This window comes from Ursus maritimus, unplaced genomic scaffold, assembly GCF_017311325.1.
Source record: "Ursus maritimus isolate PB19 unplaced genomic scaffold, ASM1731132v1 scaffold_30, whole genome shotgun sequence".
Classification (NCBI taxonomy): Eukaryota; Metazoa; Chordata; class Mammalia; order Carnivora; family Ursidae; genus Ursus; species Ursus maritimus.
In genome coordinates this window covers 26300919-26309412 of record NW_024425564.1, presented here as the reverse complement: position 1 = coordinate 26309412, position 8494 = coordinate 26300919, and the positions used below count along the sequence as shown (strand labels likewise).

Sequence of the window (8494 nt, the reverse complement as noted above, 5' to 3'; positions counted from 1 at the left end):
CTGAGATTTGTTTTGTGGCCTAACATGTGATCCATTTTGCAGAATGTTCCATGTGCACTTGAAAAGAATATGTATTCCACTATTTTTGGATGAAATGTTCTGAAGATATCTGTTAGTTCCACCTGGTCCAATGTGGCATTCAAAGCCATTGTTTCATTGTTGATTTTCTGTCTGGGTGATATGTCCATTGATGTAAGTGGAGTGTTAATGTCCCCTACTATCATCTATTACTGTCAATTTCTCCCTTTATGTCTGTTAATGGTTGCTTTATATATTTAGGTGTTCTCATATGAAGTGCATAAATATTTACAGTTGTTGTAGCCTCTTGTTGATTTGATTGTTCCCTTTATCATTATGTAGTGTCCTTCTTTGTCCCTCATTACAGTTTTCATTTTAAAGTCTATTTTGTCCAATGTAAGTATTGCTACTGCAGCTCTCCTTCTGCTTCCATTTGCATGGTAAATGATTTCCCATCCCTTCATTTTCAATCTGCCTGTGTCTTGCAGTCTGAAGTGAGTCTCTTGTAGGCAGCATATACATGAGTCTTGCTTTTTTATCCATTCAGTCACCCTATGTCTTTGAGTTGGCACATTTTATCCATTTTCATTCAAAGTAATTAGTGATGCGTATGTATTTATTACATTTTGTTCCTTGTTTTGTAGGTGTATTTGCAGGTCTTCTCCATTCCCTTCTTCTCCTCTCTCTTCCCTTGTGTTTGATGGGTTTTTAGTCTTATGCTTGGATTCCTTTCTCTTCAGTTTTTGCATATATATTATAGGTTTTCGATGTGTGGTTACCATAACATCTTATGCATAGAACAATCTGTATTAACTTGATGGTCACTTAAGTTTGAACCCATTTTAAAAGCACTAAATTTTGCCCAGTTACCAGAGGCAGCAGTGGTGACGGCAGTGAGCAGGTCCTTGTGGCCTAGAAAAATCCTACAAAAATATCTCTATACCTGTCTCTTGAAGACCTGAAGGTAGACAAAGTTATTCAGGCTCAAACAGCCTTTTCTGCAAACCCTGCCAACCCAGCAATTTTGTCTAAAGCTTCTGCTCCCATTTCCCAAGATGGAAATCTCTATCCTAAATTTTATCCAGACCTCTCCTAGTACGTGGGCCTGAGTTTAAATGAAGAAGAAATCTGTGCAAATATGGTCTTGGTCCCTGGAGCATCAGTTCAGGGACCTCCCAGTTTGAACTCTGTCGTGGCTCCTATAACTGGTAATGATGTTGGAATTCATAGAGCAGAAATTAAGCAAGGGATTTGTGATGCCATCTTATGTAAATATCAAGATGGAAAAATTAGGCTTAAGCTTAAATCAATAGATAATGGTATATTTGTTCAGCTGGTCCAGGGAAATTCTCCAGCCTCATTGGTTGGTCTGAGATTTGGGGACCAAGTACTCCAGATCAATGGGGAAAGCTGTGCAGGCTGGAGCTCTAATAAAGCATACAAGGTGCTCAAACAGGCTTTTGGAGAGAAGATTACTATGACTGTTCATGACAGGCCCTTTGAATGGACAATTACCGTGAATAAGAATAGTACTGGACATGTTGGCTTTATCTTTAAAAATGGAAAGATAACATCCATAGTGAAAGATAGTTCTGCAGCCAGAAATGGTCTTCTCACAGAACATAACATCTGTGAAGTCAACGGGCAGAATGTCATTGGGCTGAAGGACTCTCAGATTGCAGACATACTGTCAACATCTGAGACTGTAGTTACTATTATAATCATGCCTGCTTTTATCTCTGAACATATTATTAAAAGGATGGCACCAAGCATTATGAAAAGCCTGATGGATCACACCATTCCTGAGGCTTAAAAGTCATGACACAATGGAAACTTCACTGAACTTCTTCAGTTTACTTCTTGGGCAACTTAACTTTATATTATGCACATGAAGCTTTCTAGGAGCCAGAAAGCATATGCTGCATGAAGACCTTTCTATCTTACCTTATGGCTGGGAATCTTACTGTTTTGATTGGATAACTTGTTGACACTTCAAGAGTGTTGTAGCCTTATCCTGGTTTTACAGATGTGAAACTTCGGACAGATTTACTGATTTTCGTAGAGTAGTTTCTCTACTGGAAACCCGATGCTTTTACAAGCCATTATGATTTGAATGATAGATTAGAATGATATGATTAGAACTGATACAGGCTTAGCTCTGTGTTAGAACCAATCACCTTTATCTTACATATCAAGTAGTACTGTTCATATTACTTTAGTTCTATGGTATAATTGCATTTTTAATTGTTACTATAGTACATGTAGAATGACTGCTTTTGATGGTTTTTAGTTCTGTGTGTGTGTGGGCAGGTGGGTGGGTGTGGGTGTAAAATACCAATTAAGTACACTGATTTCATTCCATGTAAGCATTATACAGTGTATGTACTTTGCAAGAGATTGTGTTAATTATCATTAAATTGTAACTACCTTTACTTAAAAATAAATAAATAAATAAATAAATAAATAAATACACCAAATTTTTACCCCCTCCCCACAATGTTTCATATATAAGATGTCATACTTCACATCCTTTTATTTTGTGAATCCTTTAACTGATTTTTATAGATTTTAAATTGATTTTACTCCTTTTGTGCTTTAACCTCTGCACTGGTTTTATAAGTGATAATCTACTACTTTTATTATGTTTGTATTTACCTGTGACATTTTTTCCTTTCATAGGTTTCACACTCCTGATTATGGCCTGTTCTTTCCACTCAAAAAATTCCTTTAACATTTCTTATAAAGCTGCTTTAGTGATGATGAATTCCTTTAACTTTTATTTCCCTAGGAAACTCTTTATCTCTCCTTCTATTCTGAATGATAACCGTGCTGGATATTCTTGGCTGCAGGTGTTTTTTTGTTTGTTTGTTTGTTTGTTTGCTTTTCCTATCAGCACTTTGAATATATCATGCCACTTTCTTCTGGCCTGCAAAGTTTCTGCTGAAAAATCAGCTCATAGCCTTATGGGTTTTTCCTTGTATGTAACTGTTCTTTCTCTTGCTGCTTTTAAAATCATTCATTATCACTACTTTATGCCATTTTCATTATTATGTATCTTGATGTGGATCTCCTTGGACTGATTTTGTTGGGGGTCCTCTGTGCTTCTTGGATATAGAGGTCTGTTTCCTTCCCCAGATTCAGGAAGTTTTCAGCTATTATGTCTTCAAATAAATCTTCTGTCCCCCTTTCACTCTCTTTTATTTCTGGGATCCCTATAATGTGAATGTTATTATGCTTGATGGTGTCACTGAGTTCCCTTAATCTATTTTCTTTTTTTCTTTCTTTCTTTCTTTTTTTTTTTTCTCTCTCCTGTTCAGCTTGATTGCTTTCCATTACAAGTCCTCCAGGTTGCTGACCCATTCTTCTGCTTCCTCTAGTCTAGTCCATGTAGTGTATTTTTAATTTCAGTTACTAAGTTCTTTATCTCTGATTTTTTTAAATGTATTTTTTATCTCTTTGTGGAAGGTCTCACTGAAATCCTCCACTCTTTTCTGAAGTCCAGTGACCATTACTTTGAATTCTTCATCAGGGATGTTGCTTATCTCCATTTCTTTTAGCTCTTTTGCTGTTGTTTTGTCCTATTCTTTCATTTCAGACATATTCCTCTGTCTCCTGATTTTGTCTAATTCTCTGTTTGTCCCTGTGTATTAAGGGAATCATTTACATCTCCTGATCTTGGAAGTAGTGGCCCTGTGAAGAAGGGATCCTGTGATGCCTTGTAGCACAATTTCCCCTGTTCACCAGAACCAGGGTTTTCAAGGGTGTCTTCTATGGGGGCTACATGTACCCTCCTGTTGTGGCTGAGCTGTGTTTGCCTTTAGTCCAGTCAGCTGCAGTGGCCCACTTTGTCTGTTGTCAGCCTGGTTTGGTCTCTGGCTGTTAAGGGGCCAGTCTGGGGCCACCATGAGCTTGTAGTTGGGCGGTGTCGGTAGTTAGACCAGATGCCTGACCTCAGCCATTTGCCAGAGCTGCAGTTGCCCCGAACTGCAGGGTGCTGTCCCTGCCTTGTCCCCTGAGAGGCTTTTGTTGGTGGGTGGGGACTGCAGTCAGACCAGATGCCTGCCCTCAGTCCGTCTGCTGGGGCTGCAGTCACAATGGTCAGCAGGGTACTCTCTTGGCACTGCCAGTTAGAAGGTTTGGCTGCTGGAGTTGCAGTCAAACTCGCGTGTGTGTGTGTGTGTGTGTGTGTGTGGTTCTTTGCCCCTCTGCCCCGGGCAGAAGGCAATTTGGAGTGGGACAGAGTCCCTGCGGGGGCTGCTTACAGGATGAGAGGTGGCAGGAAGTGCTTTTTAAACTGCTGTTGCTATGCTGTATCTATGTGGGGTTGTTCATTACACTACCTCTTTAAAGATGGGACTCAGTTTCCTATTACCCTATGGCTCTCCCAGAGCCAAGTCCCTGATTTTTAAAGTAGCCAAAATTAAGCCCTGCTAATTGTAAAAAAAAAAAAAAAAAAAAAACAAAAAACAAAAAACTTGTGAAGTTAAGCCTCACTGGCTTTCAAAGCCAAATATTATGGGGACTCATCTTTTCAACACAGGTCGTCCGGTCTAGGGCATCTGCTGTGGGCTCTGCACCTCTCCCTTCTCCATGCTTGTGGTGTCCCTCCCATTTGTAGTTAGTCTCACCGGAAGTTTGGTTCCCAACTGTGTGTCCACCCCTCCTGCCCTCTTCTTGTTGTGGCCTCCTCTCATGATTAACTGTGGAGAGACACTCTAATGTGCCTGTTATCTCAGGATCCGCCTGGTCTGCCAACTTGAGAACATTCTTGATCAAAAACATGGATATTAATGACTCAGCATCAAAAAATGATTCCAAAGAGTTGAATTCTGAATATGAAAAAGTTTTAGGTATGCTTAATCAATTCATTTCAATTCTGTTTTCCTTTTCATATTGTACAGATATGCTATAAAATACCTTTGCTAAGTCTTTAAAAGCTCTTGCAATTGAATGTAAAATAAAAATTCAAGTGATAAAAAAGTGACAAACTTTGTCATAGTTTGACAGCATTTTTTCCTGCCTTCATAGAACATAAAGTAATGTGTCATATATTCAGTGTTGTCTTAGATTTGATCAAATGTGGTCATCATTTTCTATGAAAATCTTAAACATGCATTATTTTAGAAAATTATCCATAGTTCCAAATATTAACACTAGTGCACCTTTCTTTTTTTTTAGAGAGAGAGAGGGAGAGATGGGGAGAGAGAATCTTAAGCAGGCTCCATGCTCATTGCAGAGCCCAACGTGAGGCTCAATCTCACAACCCTGAGATCTTGACCTGAGCCGAAATCAAGAGTCAGACACGTAACTGACTGAGCCACCCAGGTGCCCCTACTGCACCTTCTTATATACAAGTAAGCATATTTTAATTCAGTAGAATTTGTCTCCTTCAATAAATGTTAACAGAAAATCTGAAAAAAAAAAGAACTATATTAGGTACAATGTGGAATATCAAAATAAATAAGATGGCCCCGTCCCCAAAAAATTTACAGTCTAGTGGATAATTTATATTACTGCTCTGCTGTGTTTCATTCATTTATTCCTTCAAAAATATCTACCAAGCAACCTACCTGAGATTATGCCCTTACCTGGCTTTTATCCTCCCCTGTCTTGCATCTCCCTCTACCTTACCCGTCTGTCCTGAGAGCACGTCTTTAATAAACCATTTGCACACAAATCCTTGCCTCAGGGTCTGAGGGCATCCGACCTAACCAAACACATAAATGATATTAGAAGCCAGGAGTCTAGATAAGCTATAAGATATCAAGAGACCAGATACTCGGGGCGCCTGGGTGGCACAGCGGTTAAGCGTCTGCCTTCGGCTCAGGGCGTGATCCCGGCGTTATGGGATCGAGCCCCACATCAGGCTCTTCCGCTATGAGCCTGCTTCTTCCTCTCCCACTCCCCCTGCTTGTGTTCCCTCTCTCGCTGGCTGTCTCTATCTCTGTCGAATAAATAAAATCTTTAAAAAAAAAAAAAAAGAGACCAGATACTCATAATTACTGTCTATATTTAATGTTTTAAGAGATTTGAGTGTTACTTTGTTTTTGGAACCAGGGCAATTTTGAATGTTTCCAAGTACAGTTGACCCCTGAACAACATGGTTTGGAACTGCACAGACCCACTTACACAGGTTTTTTAATATGAATACAGTACAAAAGTGTAAATGTATTTTCTCTTCCTTCTTTTCTTCTTTTTTAAAGATTTTATTTATTTATTTATTCGAGAGAGAATGAGACAGCACGAATGAGGTTGGGGTGTGGGGGTGGGAAGGCACAGAGAGAGAGTGAGAAGCAGATTCCCCACTGAGCAGGGAGCCTGCCGCGAGGTTCAATCCCAAGACCCTGAAGTGGTGACCTGAGCTGATGGCAGACACTTAACAGACTGAGCCACCCAGCGGCTCCATCTCTTCCTTATTTTCTTAATAACATTTTCATTTCTCTATTTGCTTTATTGTAAGAATACAGTGTATGATATATATAACATACAAAATAAGTGTTAATGGATTGTTTATGTCACTGGTAAGGCTTCTGGTCAACAGTCGGCTATTAGTAGTTAAGTTTTGGGGAAGTTACATGTGGATTTTTGACTACATGGGGGGTGGTGCCAAAACCTCTGCATTGTTCCAGGGTCAACCATATAAAGTCTGCCCTTACATTGCTGAATTTATATAACAAACATTCAAGACTCAGCTGGATATCAGTTAGGATATCCTAACTAGGTCCTCTCCTTGATATGTAAATATGGCTTCTGGACACAAGTATAAAAATGAATAGAGGAGGGGCGCCTGGGTGGCACAACGGTTAAGCGTCTGCCTTCGGCTCAGGGCGTGATCCTGGCGTTATGGGATCGAGCCCCACATCAGGCTCCTCCGCTATGAGCCTGCTTCTTCCTCTCCCACTCCCCCTGCTTGTGTTCCCTCTCTCGCTGGCTGTCTCTGTCTCTGTTGAATAAATAAATAAAATCTTAAAAAAAAAATGAATAGAGGAGGGGCGCGTAGCTGGCTCAGTTGGTAGAGCATGGGACTTCTTCATCTCAGGGTTGTGAGTTCAAGCCCCATGTTGGCTGTAGAGATTACTTAAATATAAAATCTTTTTTTTTTTTAAGATTTTATTTGAGAGAGAGAGAGAGCACGAACAGAGAGGAGGGGCAGAGGGAGAGGGAGAAGCAGGCACCCTGCTGAGCAGGGAGCCTGATGCAGGGTTCGATCCCAGGACCCTGAGATCATGACCTAAGACAAAGGCAGATGCTTAACTGACTGAGCCACCCAGGCATCCCCAAAACTAAAATCTTAAAAAAAAAATGAATAGAGGAATATGAGTATATATGGGTGTATGTGTGTGTTGATATATGGATACAGAGCAAGGACAAAGCAGTCCTATGTGTGTTGGCTCTTAAGTGGAGGCGAGGAACAAACTAGACTAGAGAATACATCCTGGATTCTAGAATTGTTTGCCACATATTTAAGAGTAATATAGTCACATTCCAAAAAGGAAAAATGACCATAAATGCATATCATTATTCACTCAAAATTATTTATCTTAGGTCATTTACTAAATGTCAGGCACTGTGCTGGGCGCTGGAGATACACTGTGAATTGGCAGACATAAGTCTGTTTTCTCACTGCACTTACATTTTGAAGGAGAAGGAGAGACAAACATTAAATAATTACCTGAGTAAGTATTTACATACAATTATTTATGTTAAGAAAAAAAGTACTGGGAGATTCACGCTGGGGCATTTGCCACCGGAGGCTGCAATTTGCATAAACTCTCTATAATGTTTCCTAAGAATTCTCCAGAGGCACATGAGTTTCCTGGTTAGGTAATTAAGAAATAGTTATGTTCTCCAGAGAATCGCTAAATGCCCTAGATAGTTTCTCCAATTCTGATTTAGCAAAGGGTAAGATAGCTATGCCAAAATTCCTTTTTGGTTAATTCCCACTAGTTTCAAAATAAATAACCATTGAATAACAAGCCAGCAACATCAATAACTTAAGCTTTTTCTAGAAATTTTACTGTATCAGCTCCTAGATTCTGGGCTTCCCTCTAATAACTAGAGTTAATGTTTCATTTTTATTGCTCCATCCCCCTGCAGCTTTGACTACCAATACGGTAGACAAATGCTGTGGGTTTATTTGTTCATTCAAAGTGAACAAAATGATAAAAGGGGGAGCATATAAAAACTTAAACTGTATCATGAATTTTATACCAGAAGTCAGGAAATAGAAAACTTAAGATTCTCAAGGCACATGAATGTTAATTTATCTGTCCTGCATATGTTTTACAAGATGTTTCCATTTGAATCCTGAATCCAAACTAATCATCTGTGATGTGGGTGGGTTTGCATTAGTATGATTTATCTTTTGATTTTTTTAAATTTCATGAACAATATTTATGAGTGACTGTTGTGTGTACTTCTAAACATTTATGAGGGCCCATTATATACCAAAAACTGTATTTTATATCCTTATGTA

At 39.3% G+C, this 8494-nt stretch overlaps 1 pseudogene; it reads left to right on the top strand.

The window, feature by feature from the left end:
- Positions 1 to 622: 622 nt before the first annotated feature.
- On the top strand, positions 623 to 2610 carry LOC103665125 (annotated as a pseudogene).
- The last annotated feature ends 5884 nt before the right edge of the window (positions 2611 to 8494 follow it).